This window comes from Taudactylus pleione, unplaced genomic scaffold, assembly GCF_031769625.1.
Source record: "Taudactylus pleione unplaced genomic scaffold, aTauple2 ptg000248l, whole genome shotgun sequence".
NCBI lineage: Eukaryota > Metazoa > Chordata > Amphibia > Anura > Myobatrachidae > Taudactylus > Taudactylus pleione.
In genome coordinates, this window is record NW_028284650.1 from 4,663,429 (window position 1) to 4,689,922 (window position 26,494).

At 36.1% G+C, this 26,494-nt stretch overlaps 36 non-coding genes across 36 annotated transcripts; 19 read left to right on the top strand and 17 right to left on the bottom strand.

Annotated features, from left to right (window-relative positions):
• Positions 1-695: 695 nt before the first annotated feature.
• Positions 696-768, bottom strand: TRNAM-CAU (transfer RNA methionine (anticodon CAU)). The gene has a single exon. It is a non-coding gene; the product is annotated as a tRNA-Met (tRNA).
• A 117-nt stretch (positions 769-885) lies between these two features.
• Positions 886-957, top strand: TRNAE-UUC (transfer RNA glutamic acid (anticodon UUC)). Its single transcript has one exon. It is a non-coding gene; the product is annotated as a tRNA-Glu (tRNA).
• A 902-nt stretch (positions 958-1,859) lies between these two features.
• TRNAM-CAU (transfer RNA methionine (anticodon CAU)) lies at positions 1,860-1,932 on the bottom strand. The gene has a single exon. It is a non-coding gene; the product is annotated as a tRNA-Met (tRNA).
• Positions 1,933-2,049: 117 nt separating this feature from the next.
• TRNAE-UUC (transfer RNA glutamic acid (anticodon UUC)) lies at positions 2,050-2,121 on the top strand. Its single transcript has one exon. It is a non-coding gene; the product is annotated as a tRNA-Glu (tRNA).
• A 903-nt stretch (positions 2,122-3,024) lies between these two features.
• On the bottom strand, positions 3,025-3,097 carry TRNAM-CAU (transfer RNA methionine (anticodon CAU)). The gene has a single exon. It is a non-coding gene; the product is annotated as a tRNA-Met (tRNA).
• Positions 3,098-3,214: 117 nt separating this feature from the next.
• Positions 3,215-3,286, top strand: TRNAE-UUC (transfer RNA glutamic acid (anticodon UUC)). The gene has a single exon. It is a non-coding gene; the product is annotated as a tRNA-Glu (tRNA).
• A 1,253-nt stretch (positions 3,287-4,539) lies between these two features.
• Positions 4,540-4,612, bottom strand: TRNAM-CAU (transfer RNA methionine (anticodon CAU)). The gene has a single exon. It is a non-coding gene; the product is annotated as a tRNA-Met (tRNA).
• Positions 4,613-4,729: 117 nt separating this feature from the next.
• On the top strand, positions 4,730-4,801 carry TRNAE-UUC (transfer RNA glutamic acid (anticodon UUC)). Its single transcript has one exon. It is a non-coding gene; the product is annotated as a tRNA-Glu (tRNA).
• Positions 4,802-5,705: 904 nt separating this feature from the next.
• TRNAM-CAU (transfer RNA methionine (anticodon CAU)) lies at positions 5,706-5,778 on the bottom strand. The gene has a single exon. It is a non-coding gene; the product is annotated as a tRNA-Met (tRNA).
• Positions 5,779-5,895: 117 nt separating this feature from the next.
• TRNAE-UUC (transfer RNA glutamic acid (anticodon UUC)) lies at positions 5,896-5,967 on the top strand. The gene has a single exon. It is a non-coding gene; the product is annotated as a tRNA-Glu (tRNA).
• A 903-nt stretch (positions 5,968-6,870) lies between these two features.
• Positions 6,871-6,943, bottom strand: TRNAM-CAU (transfer RNA methionine (anticodon CAU)). The gene has a single exon. It is a non-coding gene; the product is annotated as a tRNA-Met (tRNA).
• Positions 6,944-7,060: 117 nt separating this feature from the next.
• TRNAE-UUC (transfer RNA glutamic acid (anticodon UUC)) lies at positions 7,061-7,132 on the top strand. The gene has a single exon. It is a non-coding gene; the product is annotated as a tRNA-Glu (tRNA).
• A 1,253-nt stretch (positions 7,133-8,385) lies between these two features.
• TRNAM-CAU (transfer RNA methionine (anticodon CAU)) lies at positions 8,386-8,458 on the bottom strand. The gene has a single exon. It is a non-coding gene; the product is annotated as a tRNA-Met (tRNA).
• A 117-nt stretch (positions 8,459-8,575) lies between these two features.
• Positions 8,576-8,647, top strand: TRNAE-UUC (transfer RNA glutamic acid (anticodon UUC)). Its single transcript has one exon. It is a non-coding gene; the product is annotated as a tRNA-Glu (tRNA).
• Positions 8,648-9,727: 1,080 nt separating this feature from the next.
• Positions 9,728-9,799, top strand: TRNAE-UUC (transfer RNA glutamic acid (anticodon UUC)). Its single transcript has one exon. It is a non-coding gene; the product is annotated as a tRNA-Glu (tRNA).
• Positions 9,800-11,052: 1,253 nt separating this feature from the next.
• TRNAM-CAU (transfer RNA methionine (anticodon CAU)) lies at positions 11,053-11,125 on the bottom strand. The gene has a single exon. It is a non-coding gene; the product is annotated as a tRNA-Met (tRNA).
• A 117-nt stretch (positions 11,126-11,242) lies between these two features.
• TRNAE-UUC (transfer RNA glutamic acid (anticodon UUC)) lies at positions 11,243-11,314 on the top strand. The gene has a single exon. It is a non-coding gene; the product is annotated as a tRNA-Glu (tRNA).
• Positions 11,315-12,567: 1,253 nt separating this feature from the next.
• TRNAM-CAU (transfer RNA methionine (anticodon CAU)) lies at positions 12,568-12,640 on the bottom strand. Its single transcript has one exon. It is a non-coding gene; the product is annotated as a tRNA-Met (tRNA).
• A 117-nt stretch (positions 12,641-12,757) lies between these two features.
• On the top strand, positions 12,758-12,829 carry TRNAE-UUC (transfer RNA glutamic acid (anticodon UUC)). Its single transcript has one exon. It is a non-coding gene; the product is annotated as a tRNA-Glu (tRNA).
• Positions 12,830-14,082: 1,253 nt separating this feature from the next.
• On the bottom strand, positions 14,083-14,155 carry TRNAM-CAU (transfer RNA methionine (anticodon CAU)). The gene has a single exon. It is a non-coding gene; the product is annotated as a tRNA-Met (tRNA).
• A 117-nt stretch (positions 14,156-14,272) lies between these two features.
• On the top strand, positions 14,273-14,344 carry TRNAE-UUC (transfer RNA glutamic acid (anticodon UUC)). Its single transcript has one exon. It is a non-coding gene; the product is annotated as a tRNA-Glu (tRNA).
• A 1,253-nt stretch (positions 14,345-15,597) lies between these two features.
• TRNAM-CAU (transfer RNA methionine (anticodon CAU)) lies at positions 15,598-15,670 on the bottom strand. Its single transcript has one exon. It is a non-coding gene; the product is annotated as a tRNA-Met (tRNA).
• A 117-nt stretch (positions 15,671-15,787) lies between these two features.
• Positions 15,788-15,859, top strand: TRNAE-UUC (transfer RNA glutamic acid (anticodon UUC)). Its single transcript has one exon. It is a non-coding gene; the product is annotated as a tRNA-Glu (tRNA).
• Positions 15,860-17,251: 1,392 nt separating this feature from the next.
• On the top strand, positions 17,252-17,323 carry TRNAE-UUC (transfer RNA glutamic acid (anticodon UUC)). The gene has a single exon. It is a non-coding gene; the product is annotated as a tRNA-Glu (tRNA).
• Positions 17,324-18,576: 1,253 nt separating this feature from the next.
• On the bottom strand, positions 18,577-18,649 carry TRNAM-CAU (transfer RNA methionine (anticodon CAU)). The gene has a single exon. It is a non-coding gene; the product is annotated as a tRNA-Met (tRNA).
• Positions 18,650-18,766: 117 nt separating this feature from the next.
• On the top strand, positions 18,767-18,838 carry TRNAE-UUC (transfer RNA glutamic acid (anticodon UUC)). The gene has a single exon. It is a non-coding gene; the product is annotated as a tRNA-Glu (tRNA).
• A 903-nt stretch (positions 18,839-19,741) lies between these two features.
• Positions 19,742-19,814, bottom strand: TRNAM-CAU (transfer RNA methionine (anticodon CAU)). Its single transcript has one exon. It is a non-coding gene; the product is annotated as a tRNA-Met (tRNA).
• Positions 19,815-19,931: 117 nt separating this feature from the next.
• TRNAE-UUC (transfer RNA glutamic acid (anticodon UUC)) lies at positions 19,932-20,003 on the top strand. The gene has a single exon. It is a non-coding gene; the product is annotated as a tRNA-Glu (tRNA).
• A 1,253-nt stretch (positions 20,004-21,256) lies between these two features.
• On the bottom strand, positions 21,257-21,329 carry TRNAM-CAU (transfer RNA methionine (anticodon CAU)). Its single transcript has one exon. It is a non-coding gene; the product is annotated as a tRNA-Met (tRNA).
• Positions 21,330-21,446: 117 nt separating this feature from the next.
• Positions 21,447-21,518, top strand: TRNAE-UUC (transfer RNA glutamic acid (anticodon UUC)). Its single transcript has one exon. It is a non-coding gene; the product is annotated as a tRNA-Glu (tRNA).
• A 903-nt stretch (positions 21,519-22,421) lies between these two features.
• TRNAM-CAU (transfer RNA methionine (anticodon CAU)) lies at positions 22,422-22,494 on the bottom strand. The gene has a single exon. It is a non-coding gene; the product is annotated as a tRNA-Met (tRNA).
• A 117-nt stretch (positions 22,495-22,611) lies between these two features.
• On the top strand, positions 22,612-22,683 carry TRNAE-UUC (transfer RNA glutamic acid (anticodon UUC)). Its single transcript has one exon. It is a non-coding gene; the product is annotated as a tRNA-Glu (tRNA).
• Positions 22,684-23,936: 1,253 nt separating this feature from the next.
• On the bottom strand, positions 23,937-24,009 carry TRNAM-CAU (transfer RNA methionine (anticodon CAU)). The gene has a single exon. It is a non-coding gene; the product is annotated as a tRNA-Met (tRNA).
• Positions 24,010-24,126: 117 nt separating this feature from the next.
• On the top strand, positions 24,127-24,198 carry TRNAE-UUC (transfer RNA glutamic acid (anticodon UUC)). The gene has a single exon. It is a non-coding gene; the product is annotated as a tRNA-Glu (tRNA).
• Positions 24,199-25,451: 1,253 nt separating this feature from the next.
• TRNAM-CAU (transfer RNA methionine (anticodon CAU)) lies at positions 25,452-25,524 on the bottom strand. Its single transcript has one exon. It is a non-coding gene; the product is annotated as a tRNA-Met (tRNA).
• A 117-nt stretch (positions 25,525-25,641) lies between these two features.
• Positions 25,642-25,713, top strand: TRNAE-UUC (transfer RNA glutamic acid (anticodon UUC)). Its single transcript has one exon. It is a non-coding gene; the product is annotated as a tRNA-Glu (tRNA).
• The last annotated feature ends 781 nt before the right edge of the window (positions 25,714-26,494 follow it).

Here is a 26,494-nt window from a genome sequence, read left to right on the forward strand (position 1 = left end):
ATAAGTGATTTGAACACACCTTTGCCATTAATTAAGGTCTAAAATCCATTGGCGGTAAGATTTCTGAGGACAAAGTTTTGACTATGACCATGAAAAATGATTTCTATTAACTATTTTATATAAATAGGGTCCATCTTGGACAAATTATTTGATATCTTTTCTGATATTGCTGGTCTGAAATCTATTAGTGGTCACGTGAGTTATGAAAGCTTATTTTGAAAAAAAAAAAACAGAATACTCCACTCAACAAGAAAGGTAAAATTTGAATGCAGTCAAGTTTGTTAGACAAAGTGCTGCATCTCTTATGGAGCGTACACACGGTCAGATTTGTCAGACTTGTCAGATTTGTCAGATGAACGACTGAACGACTAAACGATTTGAACGATTTGACCAAAGTTTTGAACGATTTGAACGATTTGAACGATTGAACGATTTTTGACTGCATTAAAATGAATGGAATCGTCCAAGTCTGACTGCAAACCCATCAGATGTCAGATATCGTTATCTGACAAACGGGAACGCGCATCGTTGATCGTCCATCGTTCAGGCATGTCAGATATGAACGATTTTCCTTCAGATATGAACGACTGAACGATTTTTAAATCGTTATCGTCCATATCTGAAGAAAAAATCTGATCGTGTGTATGCACCATTAGATTGCAATGCCATGCTCTCAAAACAAACATCAATAAAAATGCCCTGTGTGAGGATTGAACTCACGACCTTCAGATTATGAGACTGACGCGCTACCTACTGCGCTAACAAGGCTCCTGCCTTATTTACTTCATTTTTGAAATGGTGGGATTATTTTTGTTTAACAAAATAATGTCAGTGAAATGTTTTTTTTTATATTATATGAAACAGTGAAGGACGCAATCGACATCTTCCCATATGGTCTAGCGGTTAGGATTCCTGGTTTTCACCCAGGCGGCCCGGGTTCGACTCCCGGTATGGGAATACAACCTTATTGCTGTTTTAAGACAGATTCAAAAACAGAGGACCAAAAGATAATAATTGCAGCCAAGTGTTTCCTTCTGTCTGATTGGTACCTGATGTGGTCCCAATTGCACATGTGTGTTGCTTCTTCCAGTTATGACAATATTTATGCCATTATCATTTGTCTTTAACTGAAGACAGGTAAAATTTAAGATGTCCTGAATCTTTGTGAGAAATGGAATTGTGGCTCTTTGATTGCATTGCAAAGCTCTGAGGGAATAAAATCACAAAGAAGACTAGAACAATGCCTTGTGCTCCACTTTCTTCTGTATTGATTCCAATTCTGAGAAATAAATTATCACAATTCCCACTATTCTTGCTCTGAAATCATTCAGCAATAAACAAAAGATTGAGGGCACATGTCATCTTAGAAACAGAAAACTCCACCAATTCTTAGAGGAAAAATTTCCAAATGTTCTATCAATATTGTAAGTAACAGAATAGAGGCTTGGAGATTGCAATGTACCTCTATCAGGGCAAAAAGCATGAAACACAAAATAAAAAATTGTTGTAAATGTGATAAGTGATTTGAACACACCTTTGCCATTAATTAAGGTCTAAAATCCATTGGCGGTAAGATTTCTGAGGACAAAGTTTTGACTATGACCATGAAAAATGATTTCTATTAACTATTTTATATAAATAGGGTCCATCTTGGACAAATTATTTGATATCTTTTCTGATATTGCTGGTCTGAAATCTATTAGTGGTCACGTGAGTTATGAAAGCTTATTTTGAAAAAAAAAAGCAGAATACTCCACTCAACAAGAAAGGTAAAATTTGAATGCAGTCAAGTTTGTTAGACAAAGTGCTGCATCTCTTAGATTGCAATGCCATGCTCTCAAAACAAACATCAATAAAAATGCCCTGTGTGAGGATTGAACTCACGACCTTCAGATTATGAGACTGACGCGCTACCTACTGCGCTAACAAGGCTCCTGCCTTATTTACTTCATTTTTGAAATGGTGGGATTATTTTTGTTTAACAAAATAATGTCAGTGAAATGTTTTTTTTTATATTATATGAAACAGTGAAGGACGCAATCGACATCTTCCCATATGGTCTAGCGGTTAGGATTCCTGGTTTTCACCCAGGCGGCCCGGGTTCGAATCCCGGTATGGGAATACAACCCTATTTCTGTTTTAAGACAGATTCAAAAACAGAGGACCAAAAGATAATAATTGCAGCCAAGTGTTTCCTTCTGTCTGATTGGTACCTGATGTGGTCCCAATTGCACATGTGTGTTGCTTCTTCCAGTTATGACAATATTTATGCCATTATCATTTGTCTTTAACTGAAGACAGGTAAAATTTAAGATGTCCTGAATCTTTGTGAGAAATGGAATTGTGGCTCTTTGATTGCATTGCAAAGCTCTGAGGGAATAAAATCACAAAGAAGACTAGAACAATGCCTTGTGCTCCACTTTCTTCTGTATTGATTCCAATTCTGAGAAATAAATTATCACAATTCCCACTATTCTTGCTCTGAAATCATTCAGAAATAAACAAAAGATTGAGGGCACATGTCATCTTAGAAACAGAAAACTCCACCAATTCTTAGAGGAAAAATTTCCAAATGTTCTATCAATATTGTAAGTAACAGAATAGAGGCTTGGAGATTGCAATGTACCTCTATCAGGGCAAAAAGCATGAAACACAAAATAAAAAATTGTTGTAAATGTGATAAGTGATTTGAACACACCTTTGCCATTAATTAAGGTCTAAAATCCATTGGCGGTAAGATTTCTGAGGACAAAGTTTTGACTATGACCATGAAAAATGATTTCTATTAACTATTTTATATAAATAGGGTCCATCTTGGACAAATTATTTGATATCTTTTCTGATATTGCTGGTCTGAAATCTATTAGTGGTCACGTGAGTTATGAAAGCTTATTTTGAAAAAAAAAAAGCAGAATACTCCACTCAACAAGAAAGGTAAAATTTGAATGCAGTCAAGTTTGTTAGACAAAGTGCTGCATCTCTTAGATTGCAATGCCATGCTCTCAAAACAAACATCAATAAAAATGCCCTGTGTGAGGATTGAACTCACGACCTTCAGATTATGAGACTGACGCGCTACCTACTGCGCTAACAAGGCTCCTGCCTTATTTACTTCATTTTTGAAATGGTGGGATTATTTTTGTTTAACAAAATAATGTCAGTGAAATGTTTTTTTTTATATTATATGAAACAGTGAAGGACGCAATCGACATCTTCCCATATGGTCTAGCGGTTAGGATTCCTGGTTTTCACCCAGGCGGCCCGGGTTCGACTCCCGGTATGGGAATACAACCCTATTTCTGTTTTAAGACAGATTCAAAAACAGAGGACCAAAAGATAATAATTGCAGCCAAGTGTTTCCTTCTGTCTGATTGGTACCTGATGTGGTCCCAATTGCACATGTGTGTTGCTTCTTCCAGTTATGACAATATTTATGCCATTATCATTTGTCTTTAACTGAAGACAGGTAAAATTTAAGATGTCCTGAATCTTTGTGAGAAATGGAATTGTGGCTCTTTGATTGTATTGCAAAGCTCTGAGGGAATAAAATCACAAAGAAGACTAGAACAATGCCTTGTGCTCCACTTTCTTCTGTATTGATTCCAATTCTGAGAAATAAATTATCACAATTCCCACTATTCTTGCTCTGAAATCATTCAGAAATAAACAAAAGATTGAGGGCACATGTCATCTTAGAAACAGAAAACTCCACCAATTCTTAGAGGAAAAATTTCCAAATGTTCTATCAATATTGTAAGTAACAGAATAGAGGCTTGGAGATTGCAATGTACCTCTATCAGGGCAAAAAGCATGAAACACAAAATAAAAAATTGTTGTAAATGTGATAAGTGATTTGAACACACCTTTGCCATTAATTAAGGTCTAAAATCCATTGGCGGTAAGATTTCTGAGGACAAAGTTTTGACTATGACCATGAAAAATGATTTCTATTAACTATTTTATATAAATAGGGTCCATCTTGGACAAATTATTTGATATCTTTTCTGATATTGCTGGTCTGAAATCTATTAGTGGTCACGTGAGTTATGAAAGCTTATTTTGAAAAAAAAAAAACAGAATACTCCACTCAACAAGAAAGGTAAAATTTGAATGCAGTCAAGTTTGTTAGACAAAGTGCTGCATCTCTTATGGAGCGTACACACGGTCAGATTTGTCAGACTTGTCAGATTTGTCAGATGAACGACTGAACGACTAAACGATTTGAACGATTTGACCAAAGTTTTGAACGATTTGAACGATTTGAACGATTGAACGATTTTTGACTGCATTAAAATGAATGGAATCGTCCAAGTCTGACTGCAAACCCATCAGATGTCAGATATCGTTATCTGACAAACGGGAACGCGCATCGTTGATCGTCCATCGTTCAGGCATGTCAGATATGAACGATTTTCCTTCAGATATGAACGACTGAACGATTTTTAAATCGTTATCGTCCATATCTGAAGAAAAAATCTGATCGTGTGTATGCACCATTAGATTGCAATGCCATGCTCTCAAAACAAACATCAATAAAAATGCCCTGTGTGAGGATTGAACTCACGACCTTCAGATTATGAGACTGACGCGCTACCTACTGCGCTAACAAGGCTCCTGCCTTATTTACTTCATTTTTGAAATGGTGGGATTATTTTTGTTTAACAAAATAATGTCAGTGAAATGTTTTTTTTTATATTATATGAAACAGTGAAGGACGCAATCGACATCTTCCCATATGGTCTAGCGGTTAGGATTCCTGGTTTTCACCCAGGCGGCCCGGGTTCGACTCCCGGTATGGGAATACAACCTTATTGCTGTTTTAAGACAGATTCAAAAACAGAGGACCAAAAGATAATAATTGCAGCCAAGTGTTTCCTTCTGTCTGATTGGTACCTGATGTGGTCCCAATTGCACATGTGTGTTGCTTCTTCCAGTTATGACAATATTTATGCCATTATCATTTGTCTTTAACTGAAGACAGGTAAAATTTAAGATGTCCTGAATCTTTGTGAGAAATGGAATTGTGGCTCTTTGATTGCATTGCAAAGCTCTGAGGGAATAAAATCACAAAGAAGACTAGAACAATGCCTTGTGCTCCACTTTCTTCTGTATTGATTCCAATTCTGAGAAATAAATTATCACAATTCCCACTATTCTTGCTCTGAAATCATTCAGAAATAAACAAAAGATTGAGGGCACATGTCATCTTAGAAACAGAAAACTCCACCAATTCTTAGAGGAAAAATTTCCAAATGTTCTATCAATATTGTAAGTAACAGAATAGAGGCTTGGAGATTGCAATGTACCTCTATCAGGGCAAAAAGCATGAAACACAAAATAAAAAATTGTTGTAAATGTGATAAGTGATTTGAACACACCTTTGCCATTAATTAAGGTCTAAAATCCATTGGCGGTAAGATTTCTGAGGACAAAGTTTTGACTATGACCATGAAAAATGATTTCTATTAACTATTTTATATAAATAGGGTCCATCTTGGACAAATTATTTGATATCTTTTCTGATATTGCTGGTCTGAAATCTATTAGTGGTCACGTGAGTTATGAAAGCTTATTTTGAAAAAAAAAAAAGCAGAATACTCCACTCAACAAGAAAGGTAAAATTTGAATGCAGTCAAGTTTGTTAGACAAAGTGCTGCATCTCTTAGATTGCAATGCCATGCTCTCAAAACAAACATCAATAAAAATGCCCTGTGTGAGGATTGAACTCACGACCTTCAGATTATGAGACTGACGCGCTACCTACTGCGCTAACAAGGCTCCTGCCTTATTTACTTCATTTTTGAAATGGTGGGATTATTTTTGTTTAACAAAATAATGTCAGTGAAATGTTTTTTTTTATATTATATGAAACAGTGAAGGACGCAATCGACATCTTCCCATATGGTCTAGCGGTTAGGATTCCTGGTTTTCACCCAGGCGGCCCGGGTTCGAATCCCGGTATGGGAATACAACCCTATTTCTGTTTTAAGACAGATTCAAAAACAGAGGACCAAAAGATAATAATTGCAGCCAAGTGTTTCCTTCTGTCTGATTGGTACCTGATGTGGTCCCAATTGCACATGTGTGTTGCTTCTTCCAGTTATGACAATATTTATGCCATTATCATTTGTCTTTAACTGAAGACAGGTAAAATTTAAGATGTCCTGAATCTTTGTGAGAAATGGAATTGTGGCTCTTTGATTGCATTGCAAAGCTCTGAGGGAATAAAATCACAAAGAAGACTAGAACAATGCCTTGTGCTCCACTTTCTTCTGTATTGATTCCAATTCTGAGAAATAAATTATCACAATTCCCACTATTCTTGCTCTGAAATCATTCAGAAATAAACAAAAGATTGAGGGCACATGTCATCTTAGAAACAGAAAACTCCACCAATTCTTAGAGGAAAAATTTCCAAATGTTCTATCAATATTGTAAGTAACAGAATAGAGGCTTGGAGATTGCAATGTACCTCTATCAGGGCAAAAAGCATGAAACACAAAATAAAAAATTGTTGTAAATGTGATAAGTGATTTGAACACACCTTTGCCATTAATTAAGGTCTAAAATCCATTGGCGGTAAGATTTCTGAGGACAAAGTTTTGACTATGACCATGAAAAATGATTTCTATTAACTATTTTATATAAATAGGGTCCATCTTGGACAAATTATTTGATATCTTTTCTGATATTGCTGGTCTGAAATCTATTAGTGGTCACGTGAGTTATGAAAGCTTATTTTGAAAAAAAAAAAGCAGAATACTCCACTCAACAAGAAAGGTAAAATTTGAATGCAGTCAAGTTTGTTAGACAAAGTGCTGCATCTCTTAGATTGCAATGCCATGCTCTCAAAACAAACATCAATAAAAATGCCCTGTGTGAGGATTGAACTCACGACCTTCAGATTATGAGACTGACGCGCTACCTACTGCGCTAACAAGGCTCCTGCCTTATTTACTTCATTTTTGAAATGGTGGGATTATTTTTGTTTAACAAAATAATGTCAGTGAAATGTTTTTTTTTATATTATATGAAACAGTGAAGGACGCAATCGACATCTTCCCATATGGTCTAGCGGTTAGGATTCCTGGTTTTCACCCAGGCGGCCCGGGTTCGACTCCCGGTATGGGAATACAACCCTATTTCTGTTTTAAGACAGATTCAAAAACAGAGGACCAAAAGATAATAATTGCAGCCAAGTGTTTCCTTCTGTCTGATTGGTACCTGATGTGGTCCCAATTGCACATGTGTGTTGCTTCTTCCAGTTATGACAATATTTATGCCATTATCATTTGTCTTTAACTGAAGACAGGTAAAATTTAAGATGTCCTGAATCTTTGTGAGAAATGGAATTGTGGCTCTTTGATTGCATTGCAAAGCTCTGAGGGAATAAAATCACAAAGAAGACTAGAACAATGCCTTGTGCTCCACTTTCTTCTGTATTGATTCCAATTCTGAGAAATAAATTATCACAATTCCCACTATCCTTGCTCTGAAATCATTCAGAAATAAACAAAAGATTGAGGGCACATGTCATCTTAGAAACAGAAAACTCCAACAATTCTTAGAGGAAAAATTTCCAAATGTTCTATCAATATTGTAAGTAACAGAATAGAGGCTTGGAGATTGCAATGTACCTCTATCAGGGCAAAAAGCATGAAACACAAAATAAAAAATTGTTGTAAATGTGATAAGTGATTTGAACACACCTTTGCCATTAATTAAGGTCTAAAATCCATTGGCGGTAAGATTTCTGAGGACAAAGTTTTGACTATGACCATGAAAAATGATTTCTATTAACTATTTTATATAAATAGGGTCCATCTTGGACAAATTATTTGATATCTTTTCTGATATTGCTGGTCTGAAATCTATTAGTGGTCACGTGAGTTATGAAAGCTTATTTTGAAAAAAAAAAAACAGAATACTCCACTCAACAAGAAAGGTAAAATTTGAATGCAGTCAAGTTTGTTAGACAAAGTGCTGCATCTCTTATGGAGCGTACACACGGTCAGATTTGTCAGACTTGTCAGATTTGTCAGATGAACGACTGAACGACTAAACGATTTGAACGATTTGACCAAAGTTTTGAACGATTTGAACGATTTGAACGATTGAACGATTTTTGACTGCATTAAAATGAATGGAATCGTCCAAGTCTGACTGCAAACCCATCAGATGTCAGATATCGTTATCTGACAAACGGGAACGCGCATCGTTGATCGTCCATCGTTCAGGCATGTCAGATATGAACGATTTTCCTTCAGATATGAACGACTGAACGATTTTTAAATCGTTATCGTCCATATCTGAAGAAAAAATCTGATCGTGTGTATGCACCATTAGATTGCAATGCCATGCTCTCAAAACAAACATCAATAAAAATGCCCTGTGTGAGGATTGAACTCACGACCTTCAGATTATGAGACTGACGCGCTACCTACTGCGCTAACAAGGCTCCTGCCTTATTTACTTCATTTTTGAAATGGTGGGATTATTTTTGTTTAACAAAATAATGTCAGTGAAATGTTTTTTTTTATATTATATGAAACAGTGAAGGACGCAATCGACATCTTCCCATATGGTCTAGCGGTTAGGATTCCTGGTTTTCACCCAGGCGGCCCGGGTTCGACTCCCGGTATGGGAATACAACCTTATTGCTGTTTTAAGACAGATTCAAAAACAGAGGACCAAAAGATAATAATTGCAGCCAAGTGTTTCCTTCTGTCTGATTGGTACCTGATGTGGTCCCAATTGCACATGTGTGTTGCTTCTTCCAGTTATGACAATATTTATGCCATTATCATTTGTCTTTAACTGAAGACAGGTAAAATTTAAGATGTCCTGAATCTTTGTGAGAAATGGAATTGTGGCTCTTTGATTGCATTGCAAAGCTCTGAGGGAATAAAATCACAAAGAAGACTAGAACAATGCCTTGTGCTCCACTTTCTTCTGTATTGATTCCAATTCTGAGAAATAAATTATCACAATTCCCACTATTCTTGCTCTGAAATCATTCAGAAATAAACAAAAGATTGAGGGCACATGTCATCTTAGAAACAGAAAACTCCACCAATTCTTAGAGGAAAAATTTCCAAATGTTCTATCAATATTGTAAGTAACAGAATAGAGGCTTGGAGATTGCAATGTACCTCTATCAGGGCAAAAAGCATGAAACACAAAATAAAAAATTGTTGTAAATGTGATAAGTGATTTGAACACACCTTTGCCATTAATTAAGGTCTAAAATCCATTGGCGGTAAGATTTCTGAGGACAAAGTTTTGACTATGACCATGAAAAATGATTTCTATTAACTATTTTATATAAATAGGGTCCATCTTGGACAAATTATTTGATATCTTTTCTGATATTGCTGGTCTGAAATCTATTAGTGGTCACGTGAGTTATGAAAGCTTATTTTGAAAAAAAAAAAGCAGAATACTCCACTCAACAAGAAAGGTAAAATTTGAATGCAGTCAAGTTTGTTAGACAAAGTGCTGCATCTCTTAGATTGCAATGCCATGCTCTCAAAACAAACATCAATAAAAATGCCCTGTGTGAGGATTGAACTCACGACCTTCAGATTATGAGACTGACGCGCTACCTACTGCGCTAACAGTTTACTTCATTTTTGAAATGGTGGGATTATTTTTGTTTAACAAAATAATGTCAGTGAAATGTTTTTTTTTATATTATATGAAACAGTGAAGGACGCAATCGACATCTTCCCATATGGTCTAGCGGTTAGGATTCCTGGTTTTCACCCAGGCGGCCCGGGTTCGACTCCCGGTATGGGAATACAACCCTATTTCTGTTTTAAGACAGATTCAAAAACAGAGGACCAAAAGATAATAATTGCAGCCAAGTGTTTACTTCTGTCTGATTGGTACCTGATGTGGTCCCAATTGCACATGTGTGTTGCTTCTTCCAGTTATGACAATATTTATGCCATTATCATTTGTCTTTAACTGAAGACAGGTAAAATTTAAGATGTCCTGAATCTTTGTGAGAAATGGAATTGTGGCTCTTTGATTGCATTGCAAAGCTCTGAGGGAATAAAATCACAAAGAAGACTAGAACAATGCCTTGTGCTCCACTTTCTTCTGTATTGATTCCAATTCTGAGAAATAAATTATCACAATTCCCACTATTCTTGCTCTGAAATCATTCAGAAATAAACAAAAGATTGAGGGCACATGTCATCTTAGAAACAGAAAACTCCACCAATTCTTAGAGGAAAAATTTCCAAATGTTCTATCAATATTGTAAGTAACAGAATAGAGGCTTGGAGATTGCAATGTACCTCTATCAGGGCAAAAAGCATGAAACACAAAATAAAAAATTGTTGTAAATGTGATAAGTGATTTGAACACACCTTTGCCATTAATTAAGGTCTAAAATCCATTGGCGGTAAGATTTCTGAGGACAAAGTTTTGACTATGACCATGAAAAATGATTTCTATTAACTATTTTATATAAATAGGGTCCATCTTGGACAAATTATTTGATATCTTTTCTGATATTGCTGGTCTGAAATCTATTAGTGGTCACGTGAGTTATGAAAGCTTATTTTGAAAAAAAAAAAACAGAATACTCCACTCAACAAGAAAGGTAAAATTTGAATGCAGTCAAGTTTGTTAGACAAAGTGCTGCATCTCTTATGGAGCGTACACACGGTCAGATTTGTCAGACTTGTCAGATTTGTCAGATGAACGACTGAACGACTAAACGATTTGAACGATTTGACCAAAGTTTTGAACGATTTGAACGATTTGAACGATTGAACGATTTTTGACTGCATTAAAATGAATGGAATCGTCCAAGTCTGACTGCAAACCCATCAGATGTCAGATATCGTTATCTGACAAACGGGAACGCGCATCGTTGATCGTCCATCGTTCAGGCATGTCAGATATGAACGATTTTCCTTCAGATATGAACGACTGAACGATTTTTAAATCGTTATCGTCCATATCTGAAGAAAAAATCTGATCGTGTGTATGCACCATTAGATTGCAATGCCATGCTCTCAAAACAAACATCAATAAAAATGCCCTGTGTGAGGATTGAACTCACGACCTTCAGATTATGAGACTGACGCGCTACCTACTGCGCTAACAAGGCTCCTGCCTTATTTACTTCATTTTTGAAATGGTGGGATTATTTTTGTTTAACAAAATAATGTCAGTGAAATGTTTTTTTTTATATTATATGAAACAGTGAAGGACGCAATCGACATCTTCCCATATGGTCTAGCGGTTAGGATTCCTGGTTTTCACCCAGGCGGCCCGGGTTCGACTCCCGGTATGGGAATACAACCTTATTGCTGTTTTAAGACAGATTCAAAAACAGAGGACCAAAAGATAATAATTGCAGCCAAGTGTTTCCTTCTGTCTGATTGGTACCTGATGTGGTCCCAATTGCACATGTGTGTTGCTTCTTCCAGTTATGACAATATTTATGCCATTATCATTTGTCTTTAACTGAAGACAGGTAAAATTTAAGATGTCCTGAATCTTTGTGAGAAATGGAATTGTGGCTCTTTGATTGCATTGCAAAGCTCTGAGGGAATAAAATCACAAAGAAGACTAGAACAATGCCTTGTGCTCCACTTTCTTCTGTATTGATTCCGATTCTGAGAAATAAATTATCACAATTCCCACTATTCTTGCTCTGAAATCATTCAGAAATAAACAAAAGATTGAGGGCACATGTCATCTTAGAAACAGAAAACTCCACCAATTCTTAGAGGAAAAATTTCCAAATGTTCTATCAATATTGTAAGTAACAGAATAGAGGCTTGGAGATTGCAATGTACCTCTATCAGGGCAAAAAGCATGAAACACAAAATAAAAAATTGTTGTAAATGTGATAAGTGATTTGAACACACCTTTGCCATTAATTAAGGTCTAAAATCCATTGGCGGTAAGATTTCTGAGGACAAAGTTTTGACTATGACCATGAAAAATGATTTCTATTAACTATTTTATATAAATAGGGTCCATCTTGGACAAATTATTTGATATCTTTTCTGATATTGCTGGTCTGAAATCTATTAGTGGTCACGTGAGTTATGAAAGCTTATTTTGAAAAAAAAAAAACAGAATACTCCACTCAACAAGAAAGGTAAAATTTGAATGCAGTCAAGTTTGTTAGACAAAGTGCTGCATCTCTTATGGAGCGTACACACGGTCAGATTTGTCAGACTTGTCAGATTTGTCAGATGAACGACTGAACGACTAAACGATTTGAACGATTTGACCAAAGTTTTGAACGATTTGAACGATTTGAACGATTGAACGATTTTTGACTGCATTAAAATGAATGGAATCGTCCAAGTCTGACTGCAAACCCATCAGATGTCAGATATCGTTATCTGACAAACGGGAACGCGCATCGTTGATCGTCCATCGTTCAGGCATGTCAGATATGAACGATTTTCCTTCAGATATGAACGACTGAACGATTTTTAAATCGTTATCGTCCATATCTGAAGAAAAAATCTGATCGTGTGTATGCACCATTAGATTGCAATGCCATGCTCTCAAAACAAACATCAATAAAAATGCCCTGTGTGAGGATTGAACTCACGACCTTCAGATTATGAGACTGACGCGCTACCTACTGCGCTAACAAGGCTCCTGCCTTATTTACTTCATTTTTGAAATGGTGGGATTATTTTTGTTTAACAAAATAATGTCAGTGAAATGTTTTTTTTTATATTATATGAAACAGTGAAGGACGCAATCGACATCTTCCCATATGGTCTAGCAGTTAGGATTCCTGGTTTTCACCCAGGCGGCCCGGGTTCGACTCCCGGTATGGGAATACAACCTTATTGCTGTTTTAAGACAGATTCAAAAACAGAGGACCAAAAGATAATAATTGCAGCCAAGTGTTTCCTTCTGTCTGATTGGTACCTGATGTGGTCCCAATTGCACATGTGTGTTGCTTCTTCCAGTTATGACAATATTTATGCCATTATCATTTGTCTTTAACTGAAGACAGGTAAAATTTAAGATGTCCTGAATCTTTGTGAGAAATGGAATTGTGGCTCTTTGATTGCATTGCAAAGCTCTGAGGGAATAAAATCACAAAGAAGACTAGAACAATGCCTTGTGCTCCACTTTCTTCTGTATTGATTCCAATTCTGAGAAATAAATTATCACAATTCCCACTATTCTTGCTCTGAAATCATTCAGAAATAAACAAAAGATTGAGGGCACATGTCATCTTAGAAACAGAAAACTCCACCAATTCTTAGAGGAAAAATTTCCAAATGTTCTATCAATATTGTAAGTAACAGAATAGAGGCTTGGAGATTGCAATGTACCTCTATCAGGGCAAAAAGCATGAAACACAAAATAAAAAATTGTTGTAAATGTGATAAGTGATTTGAACACACCTTTGCCATTAATTAAGGTCTAAAATCCATTGGCGGTAAGATTTCTGAGGACAAAGTTTTGACTATGACCATGAAAAATGATTTCTATTAACTATTTTATATAAATAGGGTCCATCTTGGACAAATTATTTGATATCTTTTCTGATATTGCTGGTCTGAAATCTATTAGTGGTCACGTGAGTTATGAAAGCTTATTTTGAAAAAAAAAAAACAGAATACTCCACTCAACAAGAAAGGTAAAATTTGAATGCAGTCAAGTTTGTTAGACAAAGTGCTGCATCTCTTATGGAGCGTACACACGGTCAGATTTGTCAGACTTGTCAGATTTGTCAGATGAACGACTGAACGACTAAACGATTTGAACGATTTGACCAAAGTTTTGAACGATTTGAACGATTTGAACGATTGAACGATTTTTGACTGCATTAAAATGAATGGAATCGTCCAAGTCTGACTGCAAACCCATCAGATGTCAGATATCGTTATCTGACAAACGGGAACGCGCATCGTTGATCGTCCATCATTCAGGCATGTCAGATATGAACGATTTTCCTTCAGATATGAACGACTGAACGATTTTTAAATCGTTATCGTCCATATCTGAAGAAAAAATCTGATCGTGTGTATGCACCATTAGATTGCAATGCCATGCTCTCAAAACAAACATCAATAAAAATGCCCTGTGTGAGGATTGAACTCACGACCTTCAGATTATGAGACTGACGCGCTACCTACTGCGCTAACAAGGCTCCTGCCTTATTTACTTCATTTTTGAAATGGTGGGATTATTTTTGTTTAACAAAATAATGTCAGTGAAATGTTTTTTTTTATATTATATGAAACAGTGAAGGACGCAATCGACATCTTCCCATATGGTCTAGCGGTTAGGATTCCTGGTTTTCACCCAGGCGGCCCGGGTTCGACTCCCGGTATGGGAATACAACCTTATTGCTGTTTTAAGACAGATTCAAAAACAGAGGACCAAAAGATAATAATTGCAGCCAAGTGTTTCCTTCTGTCTGATTGGTACCTGATGTGGTCCCAATTGCACATGTGTGTTGCTTCTTCCAGTTATGACAATATTTATGCCATTATCATTTGTCTTTAACTGAAGACAGGTAAAATTTAAGATGTCCTGAATCTTTGTGAGAAATGGAATTGTGGCTCTTTGATTGCATTGCAAAGCTCTGAGGGAATAAAATCACAAAGAAGACTAGAACAATGCCTTGTGCTCCACTTTCTTCTGTATTGATTCCAATTCTGAGAAATAAATTATCACAATTCCCACTATTCTTGCTCTGAAATCATTCAGAAATAAACAAAAGATTGAGGGCACATGTCATCTTAGAAACAGAAAACTCCACCAATTCTTAGAGGAAAAATTTCCAAATGTTCTATCAATATTGTAAGTAACAGAATAGAGGCTTGGAGATTGCAATGTACCTCTATCAGGGCAAAAAGCATGAAACACAAAATAAAAAATTGTTGTAAATGTGATAAGTGATTTGAACACACCTTTGCCATTAATTAAGGTCTAAAATCCATTGGCGGTAAGATTTCTGAGGACAAAGTTTTGACTATGACCATGAAAAATGATTTCTATTAACTATTTTATATAAATAGGGTCCATCTTGGACAAATTATTTGATATCTTTTCTGATATTGCTGGTCTGAAATCTATTAGTGGTCACGTGAGTTATGAAAGCTTATTTTGAAAAAAAAAAAACAGAATACTCCACTCAACAAGAAAGGTAAAATTTGAATGCAGTCAAGTTTGTTAGACAAAGTGCTGCATCTCTTATGGAGCGTACACACGGTCAGATTTGTCAGACTTGTCAGATTTGTCAGATGAACGACTGAACGACTAAACGATTTGAACGATTTGACCAAAGTTTTGAACGATTTGAACGATTTGAACGATTGAACGATTTTTGACTGCATTAAAATGAATGGAATCGTCCAAGTCTGACTGCAAACCCATCAGATGTCAGATATCGTTATCTGACAAACGGGAACGCGCATCGTTGATCGTCCATCGTTCAGGCATGTCAGATATGAACGATTTTCCTTCAGATATGAACGACTGAACGATTTTTAAATCGTTATCGTCCATATCTGAAGAAAAAATCTGATCGTGTGTATGCACCATTAGATTGCAATGCCATGCTCTCAAAACAAACATCAATAAAAATGCCCTGTGTGAGGATTGAACTCACGACCTTCAGATTATGAGACTGACGCGCTACCTACTGCGCTAACAAGGCTCCTGCCTTATTTACTTCATTTTTGAAATGGTGGGATTATTTTTGTTTAACAAAATAATGTCAGTGAAATGTTTTTTTTTATATTATATGAAACAGTGAAGGACGCAATCGACATCTTCCCATATGGTCTAGCGGTTAGGATTCCTGGTTTTCACCCAGGCGGCCCGGGTTCGACTCCCGGTATGGGAATACAACCTTATTGCTGTTTTAAGACAGATTCAAAAACAGAGGACCAAAAGATAATAATTGCAGCCAAGTGTTTCCTTCTGTCTGATTGGTACCTGATGTGGTCCCAATTGCACATGTGTGTTGCTTCTTCCAGTTATGACAATATTTATGCCATTATCATTTGTCTTTAACTGAAGACAGGTAAAATTTAAGATGTCCTGAATCTTTGTGAGAAATGGAATTGTGGCTCTTTGATTGCATTGCAAAGCTCTGAGGGAATAAAATCACAAAGAAGACTAGAACAATGCCTTGTGCTCCACTTTCTTCTGTATTGATTCCAATTCTGAGAAATAAATTATCACAATTCCCACTATTCTTGCTCTGAAATCATTCAGAAATAAACAAAAGATTGAGGGCACATGTCATCTTAGAAACAGAAAACTCCACCAATTCTTAGAGGAAAAATTTCCAAATGTTCTATCAATATTGTAAGTAACAGAATAGAGGCTTGGAGATTGCAATGTACCTCTATCAGGGCAAAAAGCATGAAACACAAAATAAAAAATTGTTGTAAATGTGATAAGTGATTTGAACACACCTTTGCCATTAATTAAGGTCTAAAATCCATTGGCGGTAAGATTTCTGAGGACAAAGTTTTGACTATGACCATGAAAAATGATTTCTATTAACTATTTTATATAAATAGGGTCCATCTTGGACAAATTATTTGATATCTTTTCTGATATTGCTGGTCTGAAATCTATTAGTGGTCACGTGAGTTATGAAAGCTTATTTTGAAAAAAAAAAAACAGAATACTCCACTCAACAAGAAAGGTAAAATTTGAATGCAGTCAAGTTTGTTAGACAAAGTGCTGCATCTCTTATGGAGCGTACACACGGTCAGATTTGTCAGACTTGTCAGATTTGTCAGATGAACGACTGAACGACTAAACGATTTGAACGATTTGACCAAAGTTTTGAACGATTTGAACGATTTGAACGATTGAACGATTTTTGACTGCATTAAAATGAATGGAATCGTCCAAGTCTGACTGCAAACCCATCAGATGTCAGATATCGTTATCTGACAAACGGGAACGCGCATCGTTGATCGTCCATCGTTCAGGCATGTCAGATATGAACGATTTTCCTTCAGATATGAACGACTGAACGATTTTTAAATCGTTATCGTCCATATCTGAAGAAAAAATCTGATCGTGTGTATGCACCATTAGATTGCAATGCCATGCTCTCAAAACAAACATCAATAAAAATGCCCTGTGTGAGGATTGAACTCACGACCTTATTTACTTCATTTTTGAAATGGTGGGATTATTTTTGTTTAACAAAATAATGTCAGTGAAATGTTTTTTTTTATATTATATGAAACAGTGAAGGACGCAATCGACATCTTCCCATATGGTCTAGCGGTTAGGATTCCTGGTTTTCACCCAGGCGGCCCGGGTTCGACTCCCGGTATGGGAATACAACCTTATTGCTGTTTTAAGACAGATTCAAAAACAGAGGACCAAAAGATAATAATTGCAGCCAAGTGTTTCCTTCTGTCTGATTGGTACCTGATGTGGTCCCAATTGCACATGTGTGTTGCTTCTTCCAGTTATGACAATATTTATGCCATTATCATTTGTCTTTAACTGAAGACAGGTAAAATTTAAGATGTCCTGAATCTTTGTGAGAAATGGAATTGTGGCTCTTTGATTGCATTGCAAAGCTCTGAGGGAATAAAATCACAAAGAAGACTAGAACAATGCCTTGTGCTCCACTTTCTTCTGTATTGATTCCAATTCTGAGAAATAAATTATCACAATTCCCACTATTCTTGCTCTGAAATCATTCAGAAATAAACAAAAGATTGAGGGCACATGTCATCTTAGAAACAGAAAACTCCACCAATTCTTAGAGGAAAAATTTCCAAATGTTCTATCAATATTGTAAGTAACAGAATAGAGGCTTGGAGATTGCAATGTACCTCTATCAGGGCAAAAAGCATGAAACACAAAATAAAAAATTGTTGTAAATGTGATAAGTGATTTGAACACACCTTTGCCATTAATTAAGGTCTAAAATCCATTGGCGGTAAGATTTCTGAGGACAAAGTTTTGACTATGACCATGAAAAATGATTTCTATTAACTATTTTATATAAATAGGGTCCATCTTGGACAAATTATTTGATATCTTTTCTGATATTGCTGGTCTGAAATCTATTAGTGGTCACGTGAGTTATGAAAGCTTATTTTGAAAAAAAAAAAACAGAATACTCCACTCAACAAGAAAGGTAAAATTTGAATGCAGTCAAGTTTGTTAGACAAAGTGCTGCATCTCTTATGGAGCGTACACACGGTCAGATTTGTCAGACTTGTCAGATTTGTCAGATGAACGACTGAACGACTAAACGATTTGAACGATTTGACCAAAGTTTTGAACGATTTGAACGATTTGAACGATTGAACGATTTTTGACTGCATTAAAATGAATGGAATCGTCCAAGTCTGACTGCAAACCCATCAGATGTCAGATATCGTTATCTGACAAACGGGAACGCGCATCGTTGATCGTCCATCGTTCAGGCATGTCAGATATGAACGATTTTCCTTCAGATATGAACGACTGAACGATTTTTAAATCGTTATCGTCCATATCTGAAGAAAAAATCTGATCGTGTGTATGCACCATTAGATTGCAATGCCATGCTCTCAAAACAAACATCAATAAAAATGCCCTGTGTGAGGATTGAACTCACGACCTTCAGATTATGAGACTGACGCGCTACCTACTGCGCTAACAAGGCTCCTGCCTTATTTACTTCATTTTTGAAATGGTGGGATTATTTTTGTTTAACAAAATAATGTCAGTGAAATGTTTTTTTTTATATTATATGAAACAGTGAAGGACGCAATCGACATCTTCCCATATGGTCTAGCGGTTAGGATTCCTGGTTTTCACCCAGGCGGCCCGGGTTCGACTCCCGGTATGGGAATACAACCTTATTGCTGTTTTAAGACAGATTCAAAAACAGAGGACCAAAAGATAATAATTGCAGCCAAGTGTTTCCTTCTGTCTGATTGGTACCTGATGTGGTCCCAATTGCACATGTGTGTTGCTTCTTCCAGTTATGACAATATTTATGCCATTATCATTTGTCTTTAACTGAAGACAGGTAAAATTTAAGATGTCCTGAATCTTTGTGAGAAATGGAATTGTGGCTCTTTGATTGCATTGCAAAGCTCTGAGGGAATAAAATCACAAAGAAGACTAGAACAATGCCTTGTGCTCCACTTTCTTCTGTATTGATTCCAATTCTGAGAAATAAATTATCACAATTCCCACTATTCTTGCTCTGAAATCATTCAGAAATAAACAAAAGATTGAGGGCACATGTCATCTTAGAAACAGAAAACTCCACCAATTCTTAGAGGAAAAATTTCCAAATGTTCTATCAATATTGTAAGTAACAGAATAGAGGCTTGGAGATTGCAATGTACCTCTATCAGGGCAAAAAGCATGAAACACAAAATAAAAAATTGTTGTAAATGTGATAAGTGATTTGAACACACCTTTGCCATTAATTAAGGTCTAAAATCCATTGGCGGTAAGATTTCTGAGGACAAAGTTTTGACTATGACCATGAAAAATGATTTCTATTAACTATTTTATATAAATAGGGTCCATCTTGGACAAATTATTTGATATCTTTTCTGATATTGCTGGTCTGAAATCTATTAGTGGTCACGTGAGTTATGAAAGCTTATTTTGAAAAAAAAAAAGCAGAATACTCCACTCAACAAGAAAGGTAAAATTTGAATGCAGTCAAGTTTGTTAGACAAAGTGCTGCATCTCTTAGATTGCAATGCCATGCTCTCAAAACAAACATCAATAAAAATGCCCTGTGTGAGGATTGAACTCACGACCTTCAGATTATGAGACTGACGCGCTACCTACTGCGCTAACAAGGCTCCTGCCTTATTTACTTCATTTTTGAAATGGTGGGATTATTTTTGTTTAACAAAATAATGTCAGTGAAATGTTTTTTTTTATATTATATGAAACAGTGAAGGACGCAATCGACATCTTCCCATATGGTCTAGCGGTTAGGATTCCTGGTTTTCACCCAGGCGGCCCGGGTTCGACTCCCGGTATGGGAATACAACCCTATTTCTGTTTTAAGACAGATTCAAAAACAGAGGACCAAAAGATAATAATTGCAGCCAAGTGTTTCCTTCTGTCTGATTGGTACCTGATGTGGTCCCAATTGCACATGTGTGTTGCTTCTTCCAGTTATGACAATATTTATGCCATTATCATTTGTCTTTAACTGAAGACAGGTAAAATTTAAGATGTCCTGAATCTTTGTGAGAAATGGAATTGTGGCTCTTTGATTGCATTGCAAAGCTCTGAGGGAATAAAATCACAAAGAAGACTAGAACAATGCCTTGTGCTCCACTTTCTTCTGTATTGATTCCAATTCTGAGAAATAAATTATCACAATTCCCACTATTCTTGCTCTGAAATCATTCAGAAATAAACAAAAGATTGAGGGCACATGTCATCTTAGAAACAGAAAACTCCACCAATTCTTAGAGGAAAAATTTCCAAATGTTCTATCAATATTGTAAGTAACAGAATAGAGGCTTGGAGATTGCAATGTACCTCTATCAGGGCAAAAAGCATGAAACACAAAATAAAAAATTGTTGTAAATGTGATAAGTGATTTGAACACACCTTTGCCATTAATTAAGGTCTAAAATCCATTGGCGGTAAGATTTCTGAGGACAAAGTTTTGACTATGACCATGAAAAATGATTTCTATTAACTATTTTATATAAATAGGGTCCATCTTGGACAAATTATTTGATATCTTTTCTGATATTGCTGGTCTGAAATCTATTAGTGGTCACGTGAGTTATGAAAGCTTATTTTGAAAAAAAAAAAACAGAATACTCCACTCAACAAGAAAGGTAAAATTTGAATGCAGTCAAGTTTGTTAGACAAAGTGCTGCATCTCTTATGGAGCGTACACACGGTCAGATTTGTCAGACTTGTCAGATTTGTCAGATGAACGACTGAACGACTAAACGATTTGAACGATTTGACCAAAGTTTTGAACGATTTGAACGATTTGAACGATTGAACGATTTTTGACTGCATTAAAATGAATGGAATCGTCCAAGTCTGACTGCAAACCCATCAGATGTCAGATATCGTTATCTGACAAACGGGAACGCGCATCGTTGATCGTCCATCGTTCAGGCATGTCAGATATGAACGATTTTCCTTCAGATATGAACGACTGAACGATTTTTAAATCGTTATCGTCCATATCTGAAGAAAAAATCTGATCGTGTGTATGCACCATTAGATTGCAATGCCATGCTCTCAAAACAAACATCAATAAAAATGCCCTGTGTGAGGATTGAACTCACGACCTTCAGATTATGAGACTGACGCGCTACCTACTGCGCTAACAAGGCTCCTGCCTTATTTACTTCATTTTTGAAATGGTGGGATTATTTTTGTTTAACAAAATAATGTCAGTGAAATGTTTTTTTTTATATTATATGAAACAGTGAAGGACGCAATCGACATCTTCCCATATGGTCTAGCGGTTAGGATTCCTGGTTTTCACCCAGGCGGCCCGGGTTCGACTCCCGGTATGGGAATACAACCTTATTGCTGTTTTAAGACAGATTCAAAAACAGAGGACCAAAAGATAATAATTGCAGCCAAGTGTTTCCTTCTGTCTGATTGGTACCTGATGTGGTCCCAATTGCACATGTGTGTTGCTTCTTCCAGTTATGACAATATTTATGCCATTATCATTTGTCTTTAACTGAAGACAGGTAAAATTTAAGATGTCCTGAATCTTTGTGAGAAATGGAATTGTGGCTCTTTGATTGCATTGCAAAGCTCTGAGGGAATAAAATCACAAAGAAGACTAGAACAATGCCTTGTGCTCCACTTTCTTCTGTATTGATTCCAATTCTGAGAAATAAATTATCACAATTCCCACTATTCTTGCTCTGAAATCATTCAGAAATAAACAAAAGATTGAGGGCACATGTCATCTTAGAAACAGAAAACTCCACCAATTCTTAGAGGAAAAATTTCCAAATGTTCTATCAATATTGTAAGTAACAGAATAGAGGCTTGGAGATTGCAATGTACCTCTATCAGGGCAAAAAGCATGAAACACAAAATAAAAAATTGTTGTAAATGTGATAAGTGATTTGAACACACCTTTGCCATTAATTAAGGTCTAAAATCCATTGGCGGTAAGATTTCTGAGGACAAAGTTTTGACTATGACCATGAAAAATGATTTCTATTAACTATTTTATATAAATAGGGTCCATCTTGGACAAATTATTTGATATCTTTTCTGATATTGCTGGTCTGAAATCTATTAGTGGTCACGTGAGTTATGAAAGCTTATTTTGAAAAAAAAAAAGCAGAATACTCCACTCAACAAGAAAGGTAAAATTTGAATGCAGTCAAGTTTGTTAGACAAAGTGCTGCATCTCTTAGATTGCAATGCCATGCTCTCAAAACAAACATCAATAAAAATGCCCTGTGTGAGGATTGAACTCACGACCTTCAGATTATGAGACTGACGCGCTACCTACTGCGCTAACAAGGCTCCTGCCTTATTTACTTCATTTTTGAAATGGTGGGATTATTTTTGTTTAACAAAATAATGTCAGTGAAATGTTTTTTTTTATATTATATGAAACAGTGAAGGACGCAATCGACATCTTCCCATATGGTCTAGCGGTTAGGATTCCTGGTTTTCACCCAGGCGGCCCGGGTTCGACTCCCGGTATGGGAATACAACCCTATTTCTGTTTTAAGACAGATTCAAAAACAGAGGACCAAAAGATAATAATTGCAGCCAAGTGTTTCCTTCTGTCTGATTGGTACCTGATGTGGTCCCAATTGCACATGTGTGTTGCTTCTTCCAGTTATGACAATATTTATGCCATTATCATTTGTCTTTAACTGAAGACAGGTAAAATTTAAGATGTCCTGAATCTTTGTGAGAAATGGAATTGTGGCTCTTTGATTGCATTGCAAAGCTCTGAGGGAATAAAATCACAAAGAAGACTAGAACAATGCCTTGTGCTCCACTTTCTTCTGTATTGATTCCAATTCTGAGAAATAAATTATCACAATTCCCACTATTCTTGCTCTGAAATCATTCAGAAATAAACAAAAGATTGAGGGCACATGTCATCTTAGAAACAGAAAACTCCACCAATTCTTAGAGGAAAAATTTCCAAATGTTCTATCAATATTGTAAGTAACAGAATAGAGGCTTGGAGATTGCAATGTACCTCTATCAGGGCAAAAAGCATGAAACACAAAATAAAAAATTGTTGTAAATGTGATAAGTGATTTGAACACACCTTTGCCATTAATTAAGGTCTAAAATCCATTGGCGGTAAGATTTCTGAGGACAAAGTTTTGACTATGACCATGAAAAATGATTTCTATTAACTATTTTATATAAATAGGGTCCATCTTGGACAAATTATTTGATATCTTTTCTGATATTGCTGGTCTGAAATCTATTAGTGGTCACGTGAGTTATGAAAGCTTATTTTGAAAAAAAAAAAACAGAATACTCCACTCAACAAGAAAGGTAAAATTTGAATGCAGTCAAGTTTGTTAGACAAAGTGCTGCATCTCTTATGGAGCGTACACACGGTCAGATTTGTCAGACTTGTCAGATTTGTCAGATGAACGACTGAACGACTAAACGATTTGAACGATTTGACCAAAGTTTTGAACGATTTGAACGATTTGAACGATTGAACGATTTTTGACTGCATTAAAATGAATGGAATCGTCCAAGTCTGACTGCAAACCCATCAGATGTCAGATATCGTTATCTGACAAACGGGAACGCGCATCGTTGATCGTCCATCGTTCAGGCATGTCAGATATGAACGATTTTCCTTCAGATATGAACGACTGAACGATTTTTAAATCGTTATCGTCCATATCTGAAGAAAAAATCTGATCGTGTGTATGCACCATTAGATTGCAATGCCATGCTCTCAAAACAAACATCAATAAAAATGCCCTGTGTGAGGATTGAACTCACGACCTTCAGATTATGAGACTGACGCGCTACCTACTGCGCTAACAAGGCTCCTGCCTTATTTACTTCATTTTTGAAATGGTGGGATTATTTTTGTTTAACAAAATAATGTCAGTGAAATGTTTTTTTTTATATTATATGAAACAGTGAAGGACGCAATCGACATCTTCCCATATGGTCTAGCGGTTAGGATTCCTGGTTTTCACCCAGGCGGCCCGGGTTCGACTCCCGGTATGGGAATACAACCTTATTGCTGTTTTAAGACAGATTCAAAAACAGAGGACCAAAAGATAATAATTGCAGCCAAGTGTTTCCTTCTGTCTGATTGGTACCTGATGTGGTCCCAATTGCACATGTGTGTTGCTTCTTCCAGTTATGACAATATTTATGCCATTATCATTTGTCTTTAACTGAAGACAGGTAAAATTTAAGATGTCCTGAATCTTTGTGAGAAATGGAATTGTGGCTCTTTGATTGCATTGCAAAGCTCTGAGGGAATAAAATCACAAAGAAGACTAGAACAATGCCTTGTGCTCCACTTTCTTCTGTATTGATTCCAATTCTGAGAAATAAATTATCACAATTCCCACTATTCTTGCTCTGAAATCATTCAGAAATAAACAAAAGATTGAGGGCACATGTCATCTTAGAAACAGAAAACTCCACCAATTCTTAGAGGAAAAATTTCCAAATGTTCTATCAATATTGTAAGTAACAGAATAGAGGCTTGGAGATTGCAATGTACCTCTATCAGGGCAAAAAGCATGAAACACAAAATAAAAAATTGTTGTAAATGTGATAAGTGATTTGAACACACCTTTGCCATTAATTAAGGTCTAAAATCCATTGGCGGTAAGATTTCTGAGGACAAAGTTTTGACTATGACCATGAAAAATGATTTCTATTAACTATTTTATATAAATAGGGTCCATCTTGGACAAATTATTTGATATCTTTTCTGATATTGCTGGTCTGAAATCTATTAGTGGTCACGTGAGTTATGAAAGCTTATTTTGAAAAAAAAAAAGCAGAATACTCCACTCAACAAGAAAGGTAAAATTTGAATGCAGTCAAGTTTGTTAGACAAAGTGCTGCATCTCTTATGGAGCGTACACACGGTCAGATTTGTCAGACTTGTCAGATTTGTCAGATGAACGACTGAACGACTAAACGATTTGAACGATTTGACCAAAGTTTTGAACGATTTGAACGATTTGAACGATTGAACGATTTTTGACTGCATTAAAATGAATGGAATCGTCCAAGTCTGACTGCAAACCCATCAGATGTCAGATATCGTTATCTGACAAACGGGAACGCGCATCGTTGATCGTCCATCGTTCAGGCATGTCAGATATGAACGATTTTCCTTCAGATATGAACGACTGAACGATTTTTAAATCGTTATCGTCCATATCTGAAGAAAAAATCTGATCGTGTGTATGCACCATTAGATTGCAATGCCATGCTCTCAAAACAAACATCAATAAAAATGCCCTGTGTGAGGATTGAACTCATGACCTTCAGATTATGAGACTGACGCGCTACCTACTGCGCTAACAAGGCTCCTGCCTTATTTACTTCATTTTTGAAATGGTGGGATTATTTTTGTTTAACAAAATAATGTCAGTGAAATGTTTTTTTTTATACTATATGAAACAGTGAAGGACGCAATCGACATCTTCCCATATGGTCTAGCGGTTAGGATTCCTGGTTTTCACCCAGGCGGCCCGGGTTCGACTCCCGGTATGGGAATACAACCTTATTGCTGTTTTAAGACAGATTCAAAAACAGAGGACCAAAAGATAATAATTGCAGCCAAGTGTTTCCTTCTGTCTGATTGGTACCTGATGTGGTCCCAATTGCACATGTGTGTTGCTTCTTCCAGTTATGACAATATTTATGCCATTATCATTTGTCTTTAACTGAAGACAGGTAAAATTTAAGATGTCCTGAATCTTTGTGAGAAATGGAATTGTGGCTCTTTGATTGCATTGCAAAGCTCTGAGGGAATAAAATCACAAAGAAGACTAGAACAATGCCTTGTGCTCCACTTTCTTCTGTATTGATTCCAATTCTGAGAAATAAATTATCACAATTCCCACTATTCTTGCTCTGAAATCATTCAGAAATAAACAAAAGATTGAGGGCACATGTCATCTTAGAAACAGAAAACTCCACCAATTCTTAGAGGAAAAATTTCCAAATGTTCTATCAATATTGTAAGTAACAGAATAGAGGCTTGGAGATTGCAATGTACCTCTATCAGGGCAAAAAGCATGAAACACAAAATAAAAAATTGTTGTAAATGTGATAAGTGATTTGAACACACCTTTGCCATTAATTAAGGTCTAAAATCCATTGGCGGTAAGATTTCTGAGGACAAAGTTTTGACTATGACCATGAAAAATGATTTCTATTAACTATTTTATATAAATAGGGTCCATCTTGGACAAATTATTTGATATCTTTTCTGATATTGCTGGTCTGAAATCTATTAGTGGTCACGTGAGTTATGAAAGCTTATTTTGAAAAA